Source organism: Polypterus senegalus, chromosome 3 (assembly GCF_016835505.1).
Source record: "Polypterus senegalus isolate Bchr_013 chromosome 3, ASM1683550v1, whole genome shotgun sequence".
NCBI classification, from domain to species: domain Eukaryota; kingdom Metazoa; phylum Chordata; class Cladistia; order Polypteriformes; family Polypteridae; genus Polypterus; species Polypterus senegalus.
Genome location: NC_053156.1, coordinates 235,673,162 through 235,696,184, shown reverse-complemented (window position 1 = coordinate 235,696,184; position 23,023 = coordinate 235,673,162). Strand labels below are relative to the sequence as shown.

At 37.1% G+C, this 23,023-nt stretch overlaps 1 long non-coding RNA gene across 1 annotated transcript; it reads right to left on the bottom strand.

Annotated features, from left to right (window-relative positions):
- Positions 1 to 2,609: 2,609 nt before the first annotated feature.
- LOC120526882 lies at positions 2,610 to 13,366 on the bottom strand. The gene is made up of 3 exons (XR_005633212.1): positions 13,251 to 13,366; positions 5,380 to 5,517; positions 2,610 to 2,832 (listed from the first exon to the last, which is right to left on the bottom strand). It is a non-coding gene; the product is annotated as an uncharacterized LOC120526882 (long non-coding RNA).
- Between the last annotated feature and the right edge of the window lie 9,657 nt (positions 13,367 to 23,023).

Sequence of the window (23,023 nt, the reverse complement as noted above, 5' to 3'; positions counted from 1 at the left end):
AATTTACCATTTTATGAAATTTTTGTTTCCAATTTACTTCATTTAAACCTTTGCACTCTGATATTTGTTTTACTTATAAGTGCAGCAACTCAAAGACATTTTGGAATTAAGTTATATAACAATTACATTTCAATATTAGTTTTAATAAATTGGTTAATTTTAGTACAAATATATTTATTTAATTAAATGAAAACTTTCCCAGGACACTCTCCATCATTTTTCATCCCTCCAAGGATCGGAGGGAACAGAAAGTGATTGCCATTCTTGGATTTGCGATTCTTTAGAGAATCAGGGGTTTACTGGTAGAATATAAATGCAAGGTAATATATTACATTCCTTTAAACATTAAGTTGGCTTCTTTGGAAAAGAAAGATGTTTTGTTGTTAATGCCCTAGTTAATAAAATTTCACCACCCTGTGTTCATGGTGGATACTAATTGTGAGATTTGTATCCATAGTTTTCCATCTTTGTAGGTTCGTACTAATGTAAATTAAAAATCATACCTTTTTTAGTATTATAAACAGGTGCTATATAAGACTGAGTTGAAAATGGAGCCAATTTCAAAGAATCCCAGTAATATAAGATATACAGTATTGTTTTTGTCTTTCAGCATTTACACCATCTAAATTTTCTTGTATTTGTTTTGGGGAGCACACTGCAGTAGGATCTTGGGCTTCTGCAGGAGACTCTGCCTCCAGCACGTTTTATTAACATACCACACATTCATCCAACACAGTAAACATGGACTAACTCTGATGGTGCGGGCTCCTCTGGCCTGTACAAACATCTAAGATGGTGTAATGTAGCAGAGGCTACTTATGTGGAGGCAAGCGGTATAGAGGATCTCAACAACAAGACAGAGTGATAAGTAGGAGCACAGTTAACACAACTTCACAGAGCAACACAACAGAGCGCTCTTCACCAGTATGAAGTAAAGATGCTGGAACTTGTCAAAATAAGATTAAATTAAATATAAAGCACCAACCAGCACAGGAAGGAGAGAGAAGTTAACTTTATAAAAGTCCTCCAAAGTATATATATAGCAGAGAATGTTAAGAAAAAATGAATTATTTTAATAAAATAGAAGTTCAGAGGAACAAATTTGCTTTTATTTAAAAATTTGAATGTCCTGATAGAAATACATTTACTGGCCATATCTTTTGTAATGATTACATGTTCACTTGATTGCCTGGAGTACCTAGTTAAAAACAAAGGAGCCCATTGGCCTGGACTAACCCCACCTTCAGCTGACCTCCAGCTCCAGAAAGTACTATACTTACTACTCCAACTTAGCACACAGCTGGAGACTCCATAATTTTTTTTTTTGCAGTTGACCCAAGAGGGTTACTTTTCTTGTCCTGTTATGATAGGGCATGCATTTTAGTTCACACATGTTTTTGCTTGCTCTTCTCTGATATTTCTAGTAAACAACAACTGGTATCAGGGGCTCTTCATCTATCCAAACCAGTACCTTATACAGTCATTGTGTGATGTGCAAGACTTTGGACCATAGGAAGCAACACATTGTTGCTGAATCAGTCTCTGCTGCATTTAGAGCAGGCTGTGTGGCAGAAGATGAACTCACCAAAGAGCAATATACATTTTTTCCAGCCCAGCTTCAACTTTAACACTTTTTTTTTATTTATTTTTCATGATTTGGCAGTAAAGAATGTTTGTTGGTCTTTCTTTTGTGGTGAGATGCTGTTTCTTTGTATCTTCAATGACTACAAAAATGCAATTTGCAATGCTAAGGTTTAGCATTTCTGGATAATTAAAACCGATTAACGTTTAAAGCTGAAATATCCAAAAATAACAAATTACTGTAGATCTTCAAATATAACAGAAAGTATATTAATTGGCCAAAAATCGCTGAATACAAATTCTCTCTAGGAAATCAGGGCTTTGATACACAGATCTAATCAATAACTGGTCGAGTTACATATAGAAATTGGTTGCCTAATGTGTCTTTGTGTAAACTCAACGTATTTTGCTCAATTTTTCTCTATTGTAAACATCCTCATACTTTGATACATAATTGTTGTTTCAGATATGAGACTGAGATATTCAATTCTCGTTGTCTTTGGTTTAGGGCACTATCTAAGACACCAGAGGGGTTACACACAAGAAATACATTCAATTGTTCCTGTTATATTTCATAATTTTAGTTTTTAGTTTTCAAGAACACCACATATTTGAATTCATTGGGTATATTTTGGAATTGTTAGCATGTTAGGAGGGATCTGTTAAGATCTGTTTCCCCAAGAAGGTCTATCTGTTGAACATTGGTTTCCTCTTCCCTCTTTTGTCATCTCCCTAGACAGAAAGGACATAAGAAGATAGGTGGTGCTTACTCTTCAAGTTATTAGCACAAAATAATTGTACAAGTTCTTTACATGAGTTTTATTGTTAAAAAATATAATGATTCCTTTTTGTATTGGACAAGTTCATTAAAGAAACCTGAACTCTGGCATTTGGTATGTGCAAGGAATAAAGTATAACAAATTAGTCTGCATTATCAAAAACTGCAGAAAGGCAATAACATCTTTGTACTTTGAAAGTATAGTTTCTCATGTGTTCCACTTAACTAGCTCACAAAAATATTATTGCCCCTAAAGGAAGTTCTGGATGAAATATAAACTTCTCTGTCCCCAAGGTCTCCTGGCCAGACAGCCTTGTTACTGCCTCTGAGGACTCCTGTCTGACAATTTCTGCCTTGGATGTTAGGATCCTCAGTCATTCTTCAGTTTGTGGATCCTGTTCCTCTCAACATTGCAGTGTGCAAATGAAATTCCAGAAGAAATCTAAAAGTTTCCTGAAGTTCCTGATGATTTTCTGGAAATAAAATTCAGTTTCAATAATGTTATAAAAATGTAGCTGAAATCTTTATCCAAATGCCTATGACTCCACAAAATACACAGATAATTGCAATGTACCTCCTACTTTTAAATAATCTCAATGGAATTATTGCATTTATTGGAAAGAACTGCAAAAAGTTTACTCCAAAAATTCAAAGTATATTTATTTACACTGGTAACATTTGCGCTTTGTCTGAGTTAATGGCATCACAGCAACCATGTGGAAAGTGAGGTTAAGCTAGCGGATTTGTTTAATAAGGACACAACTGATTTACCACAATGCTCTCAATTCAAAATAGCTTAACCACCCTACTCTCCCATGCCTCCTCACTAATTCTCCAACTTCCTGTGTAGGTAGAAGGCTGAAATTTGGCAGGCTCATTCCTTACAGCTTACTTACAAAAGTTAAGCAGGTTTCATTTCGAAATTCTACACGTAACGGTCATAACAGTCGATAACGGTCGACAACGTCCGCCATGTTGAACTTTCTTATTTATGGCCCCATCTTCACGAAACTTGGTAGGCGGCTTCCCTGTGCTAACCAAAACCAATGTACGTACTTATTTCGGTGGTATGACGCCACTGTCAGCCGCCATATTGAACTTTCCAACGTCACTAATTCTCAAACTTCCCGTGTAGGTAGAAGGCTGAAATTTGGCAGGCTCATTCCTTACAGCTTACTTACAAAAGTTAAGCAGGTTTCATTTTCGAAATTCTATGTGTACCGGTCATAACGGTCAACAACGTCCGCCATGTTGAACTTTCTTATTCATGGCTCCATCTTCACGAAATTTGGTAAGCGGCTTCCCTGCAATAACCGAAACCAATGTACGTACTTATTTCGGTGGTATGACGCCACTGTCGGCCGCCATATTGAACTTTCCAACGTCACTAATTCTCCAACTTCCCGTGTAGGTAGAAGGCTGAAATTTGGCAGGCTCATTCCTTACAGCTTACTTACAAACGTTAAGCAGGTTTCATTTCAAAATTCTACGCGTAACGGTCATAACGGTTGACAACATTCGCCATGTTGAACTTTCTTATTTATGGCCCCATCTTCACGAAATTTGGTAGGTGGCTTCCCTGCGCTAACCAAAACCGATGTACGTACTTATTTCAGTGGTATGATGCCACTGTCGGCCACCATATTGAAGTTTCCAATGTCACTAATTCTCCAACTTCCCGTGTAGGTAGAAGGCTGAAATTTGGTACTTATTTCGGTGGTATGATGCCACTGTCGGCCACCATATTGAACTTTTCAACGGTCTTTGTTACTTATGGGCCCATCTTCAAGAAATTTGGTACGTGGGTTCCCAACGCTAACTGAATCCTACTTACGTACATATATACGTCCATAGCTTGCAGCTCGGTCACCGTGTGAGGCGGGTTGGGTCCCCCATCCCAACGCCTCCCACGTTGTTGGCTGCCTGCCTATATAAGGCTGTCCGTCGCTCCAGTCTCTACATTCCCTTCCTTGCTTTGCCACGGGATTCATGTCTCCCTGCTGATAACTACAGCCTTTTTATTTAATCCACGGCTTCTCTGCTGTTTTATTGTTCATTTATTACGATTATAGTTATTGTTTAGGTATTTTAGACTTACTTTACATTGTTCAGGTACCCATTTCCTTTATCATTCCAACCGTACCCCCATTAACATGTCTATTGAGGTGATCACCATCGATCAAAGAACTATTACTTACTGAGTGGTTTCCATGCCCGGAGATGGCACCTACCTTTTCCATTCTCTTTGTTACATATTGCACGGCCATATCAGGCTCACTCTTGATATCCGGAGGAACATTGTGTCTTATGTATTGAATGACTGGGACAGGTTCAAGGTGTGGACTGATGATGGTACAGGAGATAATTATTCTACACAGGAGCACTAGAAGAGTGAAATGCTTAAGACCTTCACCTACAGTATGCATCTGCATGTGAGTTGATGGCTGCCGGTGAATTGTTCGGTTGTCGCTTTCAAGTGTACCGAAATGGCCAAATATTTTATGCCTTTTGACAACTGCCAATGCCTCTTAAAAATCTTAGATTGACAGGTGATGATTTCAGTAGTGGACACTTTGATGTTTATGAATGTTTAAACTCTCAAAAGCTGGATGTAAAGTTATCGATGAAACCGGTTGTATACTTACAACGCTTGACAGATGCCGAATGTCTCTTCAACACAAGTCCTACAAATACTGTCGTAATTGAAACAAACCATGAAACTCAAATCTATTATGACAGCAGCAATCCAAGCTGTGAGATTTGAAACAAGATTACTGTTCACATGGCCAACTGTACGTTGCATGCTCAAGAGTAAGCTCAGCGAACAGCTTGGTCATATTACAACCGGAGGGCCGGACTCACAATGTGGTATACAAAGAGATCCTTAACAAATAATTATTGGTATATTTTCCCTCAGTTTAAAAAGGTTTAATTTTCTTCTTAATAAAAATTTTAAGGCAGTACTTCGCCGCTGCGAAGCGCGGGTATTTTGCTAGTCAGAGTATAAATAACAGGATTACCTGTAAATGGAAGCCTTAAATGGAGTTTCCATTGATCAGACAGTACAGCAGGCACATGTTTTCTCAATGCAGCTCTTGGATGGAGAGGGACATGTTTTTGAAAGTTGCTGCTGCATGCATTTCCCTTCTGTCATCTGCCTGAAACCATGAAAGAGACAATGTAATAATATCAGTTTAGGTCACACTGATAGCTAACTTTGATAGCTGGATATATTTTAAAATACAAAATAGAAGACAAAATATTTGTAATGTTTTTAACCATTTACTCCATCATCACTATGAATAAAAACATACCTAAAATGTATATTTTCTATTTCATGTCATTTTTAAAGCCCAGGTCTTAAGGTTTTAACCCTTTAGATCTGAGTAAGAATGCCTGAACATGTGAATATGCTATAACAATTTATTCAAGTTTCTGCATGTAATAAATTATCCTTATAATTCTTGCTTCTACTGCCAGTCTATGCAGTCTGAAAAAGTAATATTGCATTTTATTTTTGAGGTAAATAAGGAAAATAATTATTTATTTATAAATGAGTAGCTCCATAGAGTGAAAAGAAAGCCAAGTATATAAGCCCTTCTTGCTGGAAAATACGTTTTACTAATACCAAACATATTGTAGTGCCTCCACATGGCACACCATGGTAAACTGGGATTCTTGTGGCCCCAGGCCCAACTGTAATAGATCGCAGGTAGACCAGGTTATTTAGTCTTGGCAAGCACCTGTATCTAGGACAAGGAAAACTCTTGATACAGATCTGCGAGGAAATGGGTATTTTCGCCTAGTCAAAAACCTGTGTGGGTGGTGGAGGGTGTCTTAGGCATACCACTAAGCTGCTGCCTTGCAGCTGGACTTTTTAGTCAAAGGCTAGGCCCACTGCTGAAAACAGAGGCTGGCATCAGGTAGGGCATCTGGCCAATATAAAGCTTGCCAAAATTCAAAACGAGTTGACTTATAAGAGATGGCATACCCACTGAGGAAAATGGACAAGGGCTACTGCACCAGAGATGGGTGTAGCTGAAGAAGCAAGCCCTAAATTTTAGATTAGGGAATATTAATGTAGGCAGCATGACAGGCAGAGAAAGAGAGTTGACTGATATGATGGAGACAAGGAAGATAGGAGTGTTGTGTGTGAAAGAGACAATGTGGAAGGACAACAAGGCAACAGAACTAGGAGCAGAGTATAAGATATTGCATAGTGGAGCAAATGAACAAAGAACAGATTAATTAAATTTAGTGGTATCCAGGAAAGTGAAGGAAAATTTGATAGGTGTAAGGAAGACTAGTGACAGAATAATAAGTCTTAAGAGTGTGGGATAAACACTAGTAAACATATGTGCATATGCCCCCAGATGGGATATGAATAGGAAGGAGAGTTTTTGGAGGCAGATGGAACAGTAGAGAAGTATAGACATGGAGAATGTGATCATCATCACCAACTTAAATGGGAAGGAATAGAAAGGCAGTTGATAGAATGTGGTGTTTGGGAGTTAGGGGAGAGAAATAAGGAGGGGGTAGGGACAGTAGATTAAAAAATGGCTTTTGATATGACAATAGTAATACCGTTTTTGAGAATGGGAGGAAAGTATGTGAGATGGTGGAGGGAAAGAGAACCAAATTGACTTTTTCTTGAGAAAGAGACCACATTTAAGGGATGTCAGAAATTGTAGTTAAAAATGAAGACAGTATAGTAGAACAGCATTAGTTAGTGGTAAAGGATTGCAGAGTTAAATGTAGTAGAAAAGGAAGACCAAAGCAGGTAACACCGGGGATTAGAATGGTGTTGAATCAGAGAAAGAGAACTTACAAAGTAATTTATGGAAAAGGTTATGAAGAAGAAAATGTCAAAGGTGTCCATAAATGAATGGTAACAGTAACAGTAGAGTTTTGCATAAAGTGGGAGAAGTGTTAGGAAAATGAACAGGGAAACATGATAGCTGAACAAAGAGGTACAAGAAGCACTGTACAGTAAGTCAAAAAGTAAGTAGGAGAGAATAATAATGGAAAATGACAAGGAGGAATACAAGAGAATAAATAAGGATACAAAGACAGCAATGGTGAGAGCAAAAGCATAGAAACTACAGTGTGGTGTGAAAAACTATTTGCCCCCTTCCTGATTTCTTATTCTTTTGCATGTTTGTCACACAAAATGTTTCTGATCATCAAACACATTTAACCATTAGTCAAATATAACACAAGTAAACACAAAATGCATTTTTTAAATGATGGTTTTTATTATTTAGGGAGAAAAAATCCAAACCTACATGGCCCTGTGTGAAAAAGTAATTGCCCCTTGTTAAAAAATAACTTAACTGTGGTGTATCACACCTGAGTTCAATTTCCGTAGCCACCCCCAGGCCTGATTACTGCCACACCTGTTTCAATCAAGAAATCACTTAAATAGGGGCTGCCTGACACAGAGAAGTAGACCAAAAGCACCTCAAAAGCTAGACATCATGCCAAGATCCAAAGAAATTCAGTAACAAATGAGAACAGAAGTAATTGAGCTCTATCAGTCTGGTAAAGGTTATAAAGCCATTTCTAAAGCTTTGGGACTCCAGCGAACCACAGTGAGAGCCATTATCCACAAATGGCAAAAACATGGAACAGTGGTGAACCTTCCCAGGAGTGGCCGGCCGACCAAAATTACCACAAGAGTGCAGAGACGACTCATCCGAGAGGTCACAAAAGACCCCAGGACAACATCTAAAGAACTGCAGGCCTCACTTGCCTCAATTAAGGTCAGTGTTCACGACTCCACCATAAGAAAGAGACTGGGCAAAAATGGCCTGCACGGCAGATTTCCAAGACGCAAACCACTTTTAAGCAAAAAGAAAATTAGGGCTCGTCTCAATTTTGTTAAGAAACATCTCAATAATTGCCAAGACTTTTGGGAAAATACCTTGTGGACTGATGAGACAAAAGTTGAACTTTTTGGAAGGCAAATGTCCCGTTACATCTGGCGTAAAAGGAACACAGCATTTTAGAAAAAGAACATCATACCAACAGTAAAATATGGTTGTGGTAGTGTGATGTTCTGGGGTTGATTTGCTGCTACAGGACCTGGAAGGCTTGCTGTGATAGATGGAACCATGAATTCTACTGTCTACCAAAAAATCCTGAAGGAGAATGTCCGGCCATCTGTTCGTTAACTCAAGCTGAAGCGATCTTGGGTGCTGCAACAGGACAATGACCCAAAACACACCAGCAAATCCACCTCTGAATGGCTGAAGAAAAACAAAATGAAGACTTTGGAGTGGCCTAGTCAAAGTCCTGACCTGAATCCAATTGAGATGCTATGGCATGACCTTAAAAAGGCGGTTCATGCTAGAAAACCCTCAAATAAAGCTGATTTACAACAATTCTGCAAAGATGAGTGGGCCAAAATTCCTCCAGAGCGCTGTAAAAGACTCATTGCAAGTTATCATGCGCTTGATTGCAGTTATTGCTGCTAAGGGTGGCCCAACCAGTTATTAGGTTCAGGAGGCAATTACTTTTTCACACAGGGCCATGTAGGTTTGGATTTTTTTTTCTCCCAAAATAATAAAAACCATCATTTAAAAACTGCATTTTATGTTTACTTGTGTTATATTTGACTAATGGTTAAATGTGTTTGATGATCAGAAACATTTTGTGTGACAAACATGCAAAAGAATAAGAAATCAGGAAGGGGGCAAATAGTTTTTCACACCACTGTAGATGGGGTACACTGTATAGTGAACAGGACATTTCAGAAGAAAAAAAATATATTCGGAATAGAGAAGGCTTAAGACAAAGCAACAAAAGATCTTACCTACAACAAACAGATAAAAAGCAAATGGAGAATTGGGCTAAGTAATAAAGATAAAATTAAGGGATGGTAGAAAACATACTTTGAAAAACTGTTAAATGGGGGAAAATCCTAGGGTAATATTCGAAGATGGAGTACCAAATGAGGGTGTAACAACATGCATAAATACAAAAGTGGTCAAACAGGCATTAAAGAATATGAAGAATGAATAGGCCACTGGATTCAGTGGAAAAATACTGAAATTTGAGTCTTTATATATGACAGGAGACATTCAGGACTGTGGAAATTATAGGGGTATAAAGCTGATGTCACATACAATTAAAATATGGCAAAGGATAATGATACAAGGCTGAGAGGATACACATTGATAGGGGAAGAACAGTCATGTGTTATGCCAGGAAATGGTGCAACAGATGCAATTTTCATTTTGAGACAGATCATGGAAAAATAGAAAGAGAAGCAGAAAGGACTGCACATGGTATTTATATATTTAGAAATTGCATATGATAAGAGTTCTTTGGAAATAAATGTGGAGATGGAGAGAGAAAAGGAGTACTAAAGCAGTATGTAAAGATAGTTTAGGATATGTATGAGTACTGTATAACTACACAAAAGTGAGAAATAGTGTAGGAATAACAGATAGATTTGCAATTAAGTTTGGGTTAGATGAAGGATCAACATTAAGCCCATATCTTTTTAATCTAGATATGAATGTTATTGCTGGTGGAACAGTAGATCAGGCCTCATGGTGCACCACTACAAATATTATGGAAAGGAATCTGAAGCAGTGGAGAAGAGCTATGGAGGATAGAAGTCTTAAGATTAGTAGGAAAAAGATAGACAATCTAAGATTTAAAGGACAAGAACAAGATGGATAGGTTTTCCTTTTTTTAACAACTCCAGGATTTTTTGGATCTCCCCCTTATATAAAACAATGGTCAGACCAGTACCATTATAGGGATTAGAAACCCAGGTGGTTAAAAAGATGCAAGGAAACTGGATGCTACAGAAATGAGGATGTTGAGATGGATGTGTGGAGTAACAAAGCTTGGTAAGATAAGGAATGAAAGAATCAAAGGTACTGTTAATATTAGGAAAATCTTTAAGAAATAAGGTTAAAGTGGTATCAGCATGTTATGAGAGGTAAACAATAAGAACTTAATATAGAAATTTACTGTCAAAATGTAAATGCATGTTGAACCAGAAGTAAAACCATTACTCTGAAAAGAATCCCAACATCTACACAAGTGTGTCATTGCAACTTATAGCAGTAGAGTGTTGTACCGTGTTAGCCATAGATTGATACAGGAGAAAGTAGGGTGAAATGACACCCTTTATTGGCTAACTAAATAGATTACAAATTCAAGCTTTCAAGGCAGCTAACACCTTGCCTGATGAAGGAGACTTAGCTGCCTCAAAAGCTTGCATTTGTAATCTATTTAGTTAGCCAATAAAAGGTGTCATTTCACCCTACTTTCTCCTGCAACTTATTATGAAAGGTGTGACCTTGCAACTTATTATAGTTTCAGAAAAATTAGGAATTGCCACATTATCAACACAAACATAACCACAATAAAAAACTAAGGCCAATTGTATAAGTGAAGCACTTCACTATGTAGTTTCTATTTTAATACCATACCTGTATATTGTCTAATTTTTCAAATTGTCATACCTGTATGTATCCAATAATTATAGGTATGATAGTTACATAAAAAATAGTAAATCTTTTTCAATATATTTCTGAATAAATGTTTAAACATTGTGAAAAAAGAGGACAAGAAATTGCACTAGTTTAAATTATTTATACAATATCCTTTACACTTATATTAATATTGCAGTGGATAGGTGTACAGTACGGGCCAAAAGTTTGGACACACCTCCTCATTCAATGTGTTTTCTTCATTTTCATGACCATTTACATTGGTAGATTCTCACTGAAGGCATCAAAACTATGAATGAACACATGTGGAGTTATGTACTTAACAAAAAAAGGTGAAGATAATTATATAGATATCTTGAAGATAATTAAAAAGTAGTGTATTGTAGCACTAATATACCAGATTCTAATTTTGTTTTTTATTATCCTAAAAAAACATCCCCTTAGACTTGAGGAAGCTATCTATGAAGATGGCCAAAAACTGCATTTGCCTAAAATGAACTTCAATCAGCTGTGGAACTTACAAAACATTTTTTGCAACAGCACATTGATTCGGTGGGAGAAATGAGAAACCTCACCCAAAATTAAAAGTATAATTTTCAAAACAGGGAGACAAAGACAGAAGGAATCTACTAAAACCAAACAGACTGGAAGAATAAGAAAACACAAGAAAATATTAAATTTAAATAAAACATAGAAATATCAAGGTTTTCTGGCTAAAATGCAGTTTATTAAATCAGAATTTATAACAACATACTTTACAAATATAAATGTATGGCTCTGATCATCTATCTCATGTTGATCTATAAGCAACTGCCAGATGGTATTTTATGCTTTAGATGTGAGGAATCGAATGTTCTACCTGTGCCAAACACTGTAAGAGCCTCAGTAATCTTTTGGTATATCAGCCTTTGGTTGCTCATCACACTGGGTTAAAATATTCTTCAAAATATAACAATGTTATTTTGTTGTCTGCCTAGATCTGAAAGCATTGCATAGTATTTCAGTGGTTGTACCATTTATTCTTGTTATTTACCGCAACCAAGTGCACGATTTAAGGTCATGTCCTAAACTGTCAGGCTCTTAGGATTTAACCCGTTTAGTTTTGAGCAGAGGAGGTTATGTGGAACCTAATCCAGGTCTTCAAAATTCACAAAGACACTGATGAAGTATATCCAGCTGAATTCTTTTGACTAAAGGGCAAATACATATGTGAAGACATCAAGACTGAAGCTAGGAAGAAATGCAGAAATCTGAAACAAGCTACAAGTCATGTAATTGAAGCAGAAATATTGACAACCTTTTAAGACATATCAGGATGAGATATTCAAACAGATTTGCGATTAAATAAACTAACAAGCACTGAATGATCTCTTCTGGTATGTCAATTTTCTTATGTTCCTATATATATTCTTTCATTAAACCATTTGCCTTGTATATGATGTGTATACAGTATAGACATCTTGAGAATTTTGTTTCTGAATGTGGTCCTCAACTTGTGTTACATCTTGTTAAAATTTCCCTGCACCAACAGGAAAACAAAAAGTAAATATGTAACATAACATTTGCTGCTATGAGCCTTTATCCAAGACAACTGTATAGTAGTATTGCCACTGAGATAAGTTTGCAGGGATAACGTGAAAAACACCTCGGTCTTGGAAAAGTAATTTAAGCATTTTTGAAAATCCAGCTCCATTTCATTAAACAGAATTATATTTTGCCTTCTCAGTCTTTATTCTTTATTCAGGTACCTTTATTCATGTGTTAGTGCTTAACCTATAGTATATGGTTATGATTGTCTATGGTCTATGAATATGGAGACAAGAAAAGAGATTGTGATCTAATAATACATGGAAACAAAGTGTGTAATTTTATCTCAGACATCTCAAATCAGGCAGGGACAGTATTATAGCCATAGGAGGAAAATTATTGGCTTAAAAACTGCTCTGAATGAAATTTCTGTCACAAATGCCTACAACATCATCACTGATATGCTTCTGGGTGTTGTACATTTGCATTACGGGTCTCATTTAGTCACTGCTACAGCTCTTACTTAAACAATAATCTAATAAAGTGTTAACATGTAAAAACAGACTCCTTCAAGAGAGAGGTATCAGTGTTATACTCATCAAAATTTCATAAAAGATCCTTGCAATGGCTAGTAATTGTTGGCAAATGATTTATATAACATTGTCCTGCCAACTGAAATCTCTGCATGAAAATGATACACCTGTTTACCTCTCTCTTATAACACCATCATAAACCAAAACAATGTGATTTTTTGCTTAACACCTTTTTCAATTTTCTTAGCTGTTTACACTTATTACTCTGTTGCCAAAATTTATGAAAATCACTCTCAGGATTTTCACAATCAAGAAAATTAAAAAATACTAAAGTTTAAATTAATAAAATCATTTAATTACTTTATTTAAATAGTTAGAATATTGTTACTCCTCAGCATCCGAAGACTAGCCACCTCTCCTGGAGGATGTCTTACAGGAGAATTCCACACAGGACCAAAACCTGCACATCACCAGAGTTTGGCAATTTGATGGCCCAGGAATTACTTGGAACTGACTCATTATGAGACCTGGAGAACACATAGAGAAGAGAAAAAGATACAGAGTAGGAGAGAGGGGAAGAGGAAGAAAGTAATAGAAGAAGAGAGAGCAAACAAAGAATCTTGCAATCTACTAAACTTGTCAAAAAGGCCATTGCAAAAGAAAAAAAGCTGGAAGTGTTATAGCTAAAACATTTATGCTTTTGTAAAAGTTAAAATTGTAATGGCTAGTAATTTTAGGCATCTCAAAAAGGATGTCCTAGTAAGGCTAGAAGTACCAACTGTTCTACAGACCCAAAAAACTCCCTACTTGCCAATACAACCAACAAAAAGATACTACCAGGATAAATAGTGAAAACTGTCCTCTAAAATATATTACGTAATGAAAAGATTTACAAATTCTTTCAATACATTCCTCCACACAACCTCAAAAAATTGAATGCCACTGGGGAAACTGATTGCTTTCAGATGATCTAAATGATGACCCATACCTATTTCTTATAAAACGCAGCACCAGAACATTCTTTAATAACATAAAATCATCAGGAAGAGAGTTATGAAACATGATTGCAAGAAAAGCTTAGACCAGAGGATAAAAGTGGTGAACCAAACCAAATCAAGGAAAACATACCAAACTTAATAAAATTCTTTTATCCTCAAGACCCAGAGAAGTTGCTAATAAATTGTATAAAGATGAAAGGATGCAACTAACTGAGTACTAAATAATGTTCTGGCTTTTTTTAGGATTCACAGCAATCTCTCTATTATGAGTAAACTGATGTCAATAATCTATAGGATTTTGGTTTCCTATCAGAAAACTGAAACTGTACTTAAACTCACCTGACATATTGAGCAATTATTTGTATACTGCATGTGATGAACATAAGAGTATATCAAGGTAACATCAACATGCTAACAAGACATGGTGGATTAACAGCAACATTTAATGAAGACATATACACATTTCATCTGCTGCTGTCACCACCCCATGTTTCACATGTCAGGTTCTTAGATAGTTTATATCAGTGGCAAACTTAACATAGTAGCCCAAACACAGACACAAAAAACATGCAATCACCACATACTGCTAAATGTCTAACATTTGATGAAGCCAGCAAAATAAGGTGTTGATATATCATTATTACATATATGAAAACACAGCATCATGTGACAAAATAACTAGGTGATAAGCTGTACCATGCTGATACTGAAAATGAACTTTTATGGCTAGCATATTCAAGCATGTTCAGTGTTTAACTTTAGAAATGAGAAAACCAAAGAATAAAAAGGAGAAAGAAAAGGTTGTTTTTTTGCTCTATAGGCCTAGCCAGTCATAAACATTGAAGCACAGTGGTAGGATTAGGGACAGAGCCCCAGCCAAAACATCACACATGGGTCACTTCCAGCTAAGCCCAGGATTAGTTTCATGAAAGGGGATGGGTCTTTAAAGTCTTGAGGATACAAAGCACATTGCTCACTGGCAGGGTCTGAGAAAACATTACTCATGAGTCTTCTATATCATTTAAAGTGCTGAATTTCTAAGGCAGCACCCAGGCTGCCTCATATAAAAGAGAAACGCAGTTGTTTTTTTTTGCACAAAGAGTCCACATGCTGCCACAAAAAGACTGGTGGGTTAAAAAGTGGCTTCAGGCCAGTCTTCTCTGATCTCACCATTAAAAAGGCAACATGGTCCTACTTCTATGTTGGAATCATGTACTGCCTTCTATCAATCAGGAAGTGTTCACTTTATCATAACCTTTGGTGGAATGTTCCTATCTCCTTCTCTCTCTCTTCAAGGAGGATCGGAGTCATCTGTGCTCTTTGACTCCTCATGAATCAAAGCTCACTTTCTCATACTGTTGCTAAAGCTTTATTCCTCTTTTGTCACACTTAGTACACCAAAAGGACTGTATACCTTTTCCACTCTTTTCTTGCACTGGTGACTGTATTAAATGCAAGAGTAAATTATAAGCATTGTGCTTAGTTGTGTATGTGCCCTTAATTTCAACAGATGTACTGTTAAATGTTTCAGCACTTTAATGCTATCACACAAAACTGTAAGGTGCCTCTTTAAATATAATTCCCTTGAGGCAAAATAAGCTGAGGCTGGAAATATATTTTAATGTAGTATTTAAATTCAATGCCTAACCAATTCTATTAGCTAATGGAATTAATAAACATGGATATTCTTATTTACTAACAACTACAGACATAAAAGAAATCTGCTAAATCCATTTAGTGATATAAGCAAAATAGCAAATGTCTTTTCACACCATAATTAAATACTGGCTGTGCAATGACCTGACATTATGAATGCATGCGATGTCAAGAGATATTATACAATGTGGAGGAGAATATGATAATGTCTTTAAACTTCTATAGTGTGATGCATGTTGTTAAGACTGTCATCTCTTCATCTTCTAGGAAAGTCACAAAAAAAAACAAAACATTTTCCAAATGTGATTGGGATTACCTATGTTAATAACGTCTTCAGTGACTAAATACTGGCCTATGTTGAACTTCATTATTGGCTTTATCTAACTTCTGTCTTCATTGTATTCTACAGATAGATGTTTCTGTGACATGACCACAGGTAATACTTAAGGAAAAATATAATATAATTATAATTCAAGAAGTTAAATTTGTCATGGAACAATTAAAATACTTTGCAGGAAATGTACTGTTATCTCGAAGTATATTGTTCTACAGTGGATGTTGTGGAGACTGGCCCGGACACAGACAGGCAGACATGTTCATGTCACCCAACACACGTTTATTAAGAACCATATTTACAGAATAAAGTGCACCACAAACCCCACAAATCCCCAAAGTCCTGGCCACTAAGCACAATGCCTTCACTTCTTCAGGCCTCCTCCTGCCTCCTCCACCAAGCTCTGTCCACTACTCTCCCGACTCCAGCCATTGTCTGAAGGGAGGCCCCCCCTTTCATAGCACCGGGATGTGCTCCAGGTTGGTTCCGGCAATCTTCCACTAACACGCCTCAGTGTGGTGGAAGTGCCGGCTGTATTCCCGGAAGCACTCCGGGTGTCCCCGTTATTCTTCCCACTGGCCCTTCCGGGTGTGTCAGAAGTGCTGAGGTCCAGGGCTCCAAAGGCACGGGGCGCCCTCTGGCAGTGACCACGGGCCCCTACAAGGTTGAGCTTCTAAGCTCTGTACCAGTGGCCCCCAAAGGTACCAGGGTGGTTGCCCCCACATGGTCTGGGGAAGGCGCAAGCCCTCCTCCAGTCCTCCTGGGTGTCCCGGCCGGGTGCCACCCCAGCCATCTCTGACAATGTCTATAGTGAAATTTCATTTTTTTGCATTGTAATTATTGAATTTCCAGATTTTACAGTAACTATGCCATGTAAATCCAGGCACACTTTTTTTAGCCTAAAACCTCTCAGCATTATCGCTCCACTCTCAAAGTTAGCATGCCAGAAATGCAGCCTAGTTTCTGTAGTAGCGTTGAAGGAATTTAAGACAATATCAAAAAAGACGAGAAGTCTTCTTTTGTTAACCTCAGACAAGAAAGTGTCAGCTCCCTCAGCTGGAAGACTGGTCTTGTTCCCAAGGGGTCACCTATTATGACATACTAAAATTCTGCCTTCTTTCCATAAGAAAACGTAAGAATCTGCCACACCAAAAAAATTCAAGAAATGGATAACAGGGAATTTTGAGACAGACCTCTCTTCTATCTTAAAGAATGGTAGAGGAGGAAAAGAAAGATAAAAATAGAAAGAAAGAGAGAAACAGAGAGAAGAAAAGAGAAACAAGAACAGAGAGCAAATGGACTTTTAAACTTGGGAGGCTCATTCCAGTAATAATGGACTTCATTTCCGCTGAGGATGAAGACCTTTGCAAGAAAAAAAAAAGAGTTGGAATACTCAAAAACAGTTCTCAGTTATTTTGTATGTGTTTATACTATACATGTATACCTGTAACTATTAAATGGATAAGTGGGAAAGAAATTGGATGGATGGAATGCATGTATTCAGTACATAAACTCACATACATAAAGTAAAGCCCAAAAGTAATATAATATTAGGCTTGATATTTTTAGACATAACTGTGATTGAATAATTTGATATGGAATGCCCCACTACGAATTTACCCATAAAAAACAAAACAAAACAGTGTACTAAAATCTATTAGACATAATTTCAGAGAATAAAAAAGGTTGGAGAAATTACTTCTGGGGTAACACTTATAATTGTACTACCATGTCCATCACTCCATTTTCCATCCCTGTTAGAGTTACGCACGCACAAACAAACATACTTGGTGATACGAGACCTACTGAACTAGTGTCTTCAATTGCTCCACACGGGCAGTGAGCTCCTCATTCTGCTGTAAGACAGTGCTTAATCTCCTTTCAAGGATCTGATTCTTCTCCTCCTGATAATAAATTCAGAAAAATTAGACATTACCTTGTCTTTGCCAGCCCACTGTAGATACATGACTTTATCCATTCTGAAAGTGTCTTTGGATTGACAAACAGCACCAGTACCATCATTTCCATGTCCTTGAGTTTATAGCCCAGCTCACAGACATCCTTATTCTTGATTTCAGCAATAGTGATCAAGCTTTCTAATTCTTTCTCCCAAAATGTGCCCGGACTTCCATAACTCTGAAGAGATAAACTGATTATATCAAACAAGGTTTATAAAAATGTGTTGTCTATAGCAAAAACAATGGTATAATGATTCATTTCCAAATAATCATCTCGTAATTATTAGTTAAGATTTATATTTTTTCTTTTCTTTTTTTCCATGGTAAAAATAATTATACCATTTACCTTAATATTTCTTTGCAGATCTCTTCTGTACCTACGTCCAATAGGCAAATGGACACCTACTTCCAAGTCCTCTTTTTTGTCCTATAAATGTACAATGTCACATTCAGAGATCCATTAATTTAAACTTTTTTCTTCAAGTGTTAAACTAAATAAACTACTCTATAAAATAAAATTTCCAAAAAGATGCATTACACATTGGCCAGATCTTTGTTCCAAATATCCACGATCTAGAACACTCAAGTGGCAACTGTTCACACATTTCTTGCATAAATTTCAAAATTCTTGTCACAAAATAAATGCCACTTTTTTATATATAATCTTTTGGTGAGATTAATATTAAATGTCATGAAAAACAACATAAAAACGGAGTTAACTGTAAGGTGTTCATAAGTTGTGGTGGTCTTTCATCAGAGATTCATGGCATTGTATACAGTTTACAGTAGGGATCAAATCCTTTTGTACTTATGCACCAAAAATCTGGAATACTTTCAATAGAGATGCATCAGCTTAATATACATAGAAAATATTAAAAAACCCTTAACTTTAGCTTGTTTTTTTCACAAATCCTTTTCTTGAATGTTATATTATTAAACTAGGGGGCTCTGCCCCCTGCTCGCTTCGCCAGCACACCCCTGTGTTTCGTTTATCGAATATACAATTTAAAGAGATTGTTACATATGCATTATTTTCACTTTTACTTTAAAAACTTTTGTAAAAACAATACTTGTCCTTTATTTCTGGCCCCGGGTGTGGTTACATCTGTTTCTTGCAGGACATATAACGCTGCTCGCGTTGTGAAGTGGGGGGCGAGTGAACACACGCTAAGGATGTGCCGTTGGATAATCTGCTGTCTTTCTGCTGCTGGTGAGCTGCCTGTTCTGCTTGTCGCATGTTGTTGTTTTAAGAGCTGTGAGCACATGATGCGTGTCTGCCAAAAGCAATCCAACAACTGCTAGGTTAGATGTCAGTGGACTTGTTTTAAATGATGGCTCGCTGCCTTGTTTCGCATGACGTTGTAAAAACAATACTTGATCTTTATTTCCGGCCCCGGGTGTGGTTAAATGTCTTTCTCACTGGACATATAACGCTGCTCGTGTTGTGAAGGGGGGTCAGCGTCGATCATTTTAAAGCCTGCACAGCCACTGTCCTTTTTGCCATTTTGTGTCTCTGCTGCTTGCATTGTGATCGCTTTTCCATGATCATAAATATACACCTGACCGATTTGTGTTTTCTTTGAAATGAAACTTGTCGTTTCTTTAACTGTTGCGGGACCACAGATTCTCATTGCGTATGATCCATTATTGTGTAAATCTACATTTTGTGCCTTGAATGATGTGAAGGTGAAAAGACTTTGCTTTCTGCTCTTTGCCTTTTATTTCTGACCTTGTTTGTCTTGCTATTTTTTCAATTACACCTGGTCCTGATGATTAATTTCCTTTTGTTTGCGCTAATGCGATCTTTACTATCTTTTTTTTTTGATACTGTAGCGGCTGACATAATAAAGTGTCACAAAAGTTTTACTTGAAGAATCGTTGACTTCGTAACCCCAAACACAACTTTCTAGCACCCTCTCCAAATCCTCATCCCCCAGGTCTCGCCCAATTTACTGCATCAATCAGTACCTCACTATCAGTCTTCCATGCTGTACTCCGCCCTCCCTCAATCAGACCTAACAGTCACTTAAAACAAAAAAGGCTTCAGCCTGGCTGGGACGATACAATACTTTCAAATCTTACTGCTTTCATATTCTCTACCTTTCTCTGCATGTGTATCGCACCATCGTTTGTTTGAGCCTTTCGAATTCCATTGCTTTCATAATCTCTTATCTGCCATTTTTTTCTCTCTAACGCTTTTGGGTCTCTTTTCTCCACGCTGCTCTTTCTTCTTTGCTTAGTCATTGACGTTTCATCTAGAACATATTGTCCTTATACGCTTTATATGTGCTGAGAGCACAGGATCTGTGTGTGCTACGTGCCAGTGTTTACTGGGTGTTTTCTCTTATTTGACACTGTTTGCATCTTGCGAGTCTTTTAAGTGTCTTCCGAGAAGATCACATCTTGTCACCCTGCTTTTCCGTTCCAGGATTTTTTTTTTATAATAGAGTGATGTCTCTGTATTACATAAAAACATCTTGGGAAAAGATGAGACATTTTCAGAGAGATAATTTCAAGTCCCTCAAGACGAGACTTTGTGCCAAGAGAAGAATTGAAAACGTAACAGGTCCAAGCGGGGTCGGAAATAAAAGTCAAACAGTAGAAGAAGAAAAGACAAAGAGAAGAAGACAAAGTAGAGGTTCAAAAACATTGGCGCAATACACATGCAGAGCAGGTTAATGATTATGAAAGTACTAAAATTCCAAAGTCTCAAAAAAATTATAGTAAAGATCACATTAGCACTAACAAATGGAAATTATTACTCTGTGAAATAACGGAACAGTGAAAAGAGATCCGCGAGAAATAAAAGATTTGTTATTTGGTGAAAGTGAAATCCACACACACTACAGGCAAAATATCCAAATCTACAATAATCTGTTCACATTTGCATCATTCAATGCTCAAAACCTAGATTTACACGATTCAGGACCAAACACTATGAGAATCTGTGGTCCAACAATTAAAGCTACTACAAGTTTAATTTCAAAGAAACCACAATTCGGTCAGGTTTATATTTATGATCATGGAGAAGCAATGCAACATAGAATCGAAAGAAACAGAAATTCTATAGCCAATAATGGATACAAATCCATATTTCCAAAAGTACCACACTTTACACTAAATTGATTTGAAAAACACGGACAAAGAAGTTTTCTTGGATTTCTATATGCATCCAAAAGATCACGCTTGTATTTATAATAAATCAACATATGACGAATTGCCAGAGATAAGAGTTTTGAAAGACGGAGATATCAAAGAGTTGATATTTATGTTTATTCAAAAGCAGAGGACGATTCGTTGCAAGCAGCAGATCCGGGAAATGACTAATGTGTAGGGCCCGCATGGGGGTTGGCGAGCAAAGTGAGCAGGGGGAAGAGCCACCTAGTATTGCAATATAATAAACTTAAAGGATTTATACTCTTGCTAACCTCTACTATTCTGATTTCTTTTCTGGTGTTCTGAGATTGCATTTTGCACCACTGCTCCCTGCTCAAAGTACTCCAAAGCCTCCCAACGACCCACTGCATCTAATCTTCAGGTTAATTATTTTGTGACATGTTTTCTAGAATGCCCAGTTGAGTGTTGATGGTCTTTTGTCCTTGGAACCCATGCAAGTTTTTATTCTCCAGTATATCACCATCTGGAGATTTTGTTTTCCCTCTCTTCCCTGGCCGTTTGACTATAGCATTAGGCTCTGCCATTTACCACAACATTCATCAGAAACTTAAAAATTGAGATTATTTAATAGTAATTTAAGCCATTCCTAGTGACTTACCTATTTTTATTACTTATTAGTTTGTTTGCATTGTGTAAGCTTGTACTGATTTATTTCATTTTTGTATTTTTCTTTTGTTATTGTACTTCTCTCTTTTACTCCTTGTAAATAGCGTGATCATATTTTCACTGTGGGGCGGCGCGGTGGCGCAGTGGTAGCGCTGCTGCCTCGCAGTTAGGAGACCCAGGTTCGCTTCCCGGGTCCTCCCTGCGTGGAGTTTGCATGTTCTCCCCGTGTCTGCGTGGGTTTCCTCCCACAATCCAAAGACATGCAGGTTAGGTGGATTGGTGATTCTAAATTGGCCTGTGGGTGTGTTTGTGTGTGTCTTGCGGTGGGTTGGCACCCTGCCCAGGATTGGTTCCTGTGTTGGCTGGGATTGGCTCCAGCAGACCCCCGTGACCCTGTATTCGGATTCAGCGGGTTTGAAAATGGATGGATGGATATTTTCACTGTTCCAAAATCAAAGCATTTTTAGCTACAATTTTTGTATGAAAATGTGCCACAAAAATAATATCGTTGTTGTATGATTTGCATTGGAGTTACTATTAAAGTATAAATAACAAATACAAGGTTTCAAATGACTGAACACCATCTTGGACTTTAAACAGTTCCTAAATTTCTGTCAATTTATGTGTATCATTACAACACCATTAAAGATTTTACTATGTTTGTTCAAACATTTTGCCATTCATCTTCATAATCCTTTCAAGCACAATCCCTGATAAAATCACCTTAAAACAAAATGGCAGTACATAGACTTTTATTTTGTAGTAAGCTGGGAGGAAATCGTGTTCACAAAGGAAACACTTGTGAAAACAGGAATAACTTGGGATTCCACCCAACCAATAGAATAAATTTGTGAACTGTGTGACAGCAGTAAAGTCCATTATGCCAAAATGCTATGGCATGCCCATTTCCAGTGAAATGTTTCACTACCTATTTTTCGAAAGAAACAAGTAGTACTCAAGTATGCATTGACTAATTCAACACCTTAGGGCTCTGTTACGGAGATGCTATACCTCTAATAAAATGACTTGATTTCATGTGGAATTCTAACTTATCAGTGAAAAACAAACTTCTCCATTTAAAAATATGTCCACTGCTTCCAATAGTCTGTTTTGGCACATTTCTCTCATTTGGTTATTAATTTTTCAAACTCAGTTTTTTCAAAAAGGTCACACACCACCACAAGGCCACCTTAAGAGTTCCCTACCAATTTGTTCTATACGGCTTTAAGTATAAACATTTGTCTTTGGTGAGGGCTCTCCCTTTTTCCCTTGCTTCTTCTAAGAAAAGAACTTCTTTATTAGTCTAGATGAGATGAGATGGGAATGTCAGACTTTAGTTCTCACAATAATTGGTTATTAAACTCTTCGTTCATTTTGACACTTGCTGCAATGTGAATCGATAAA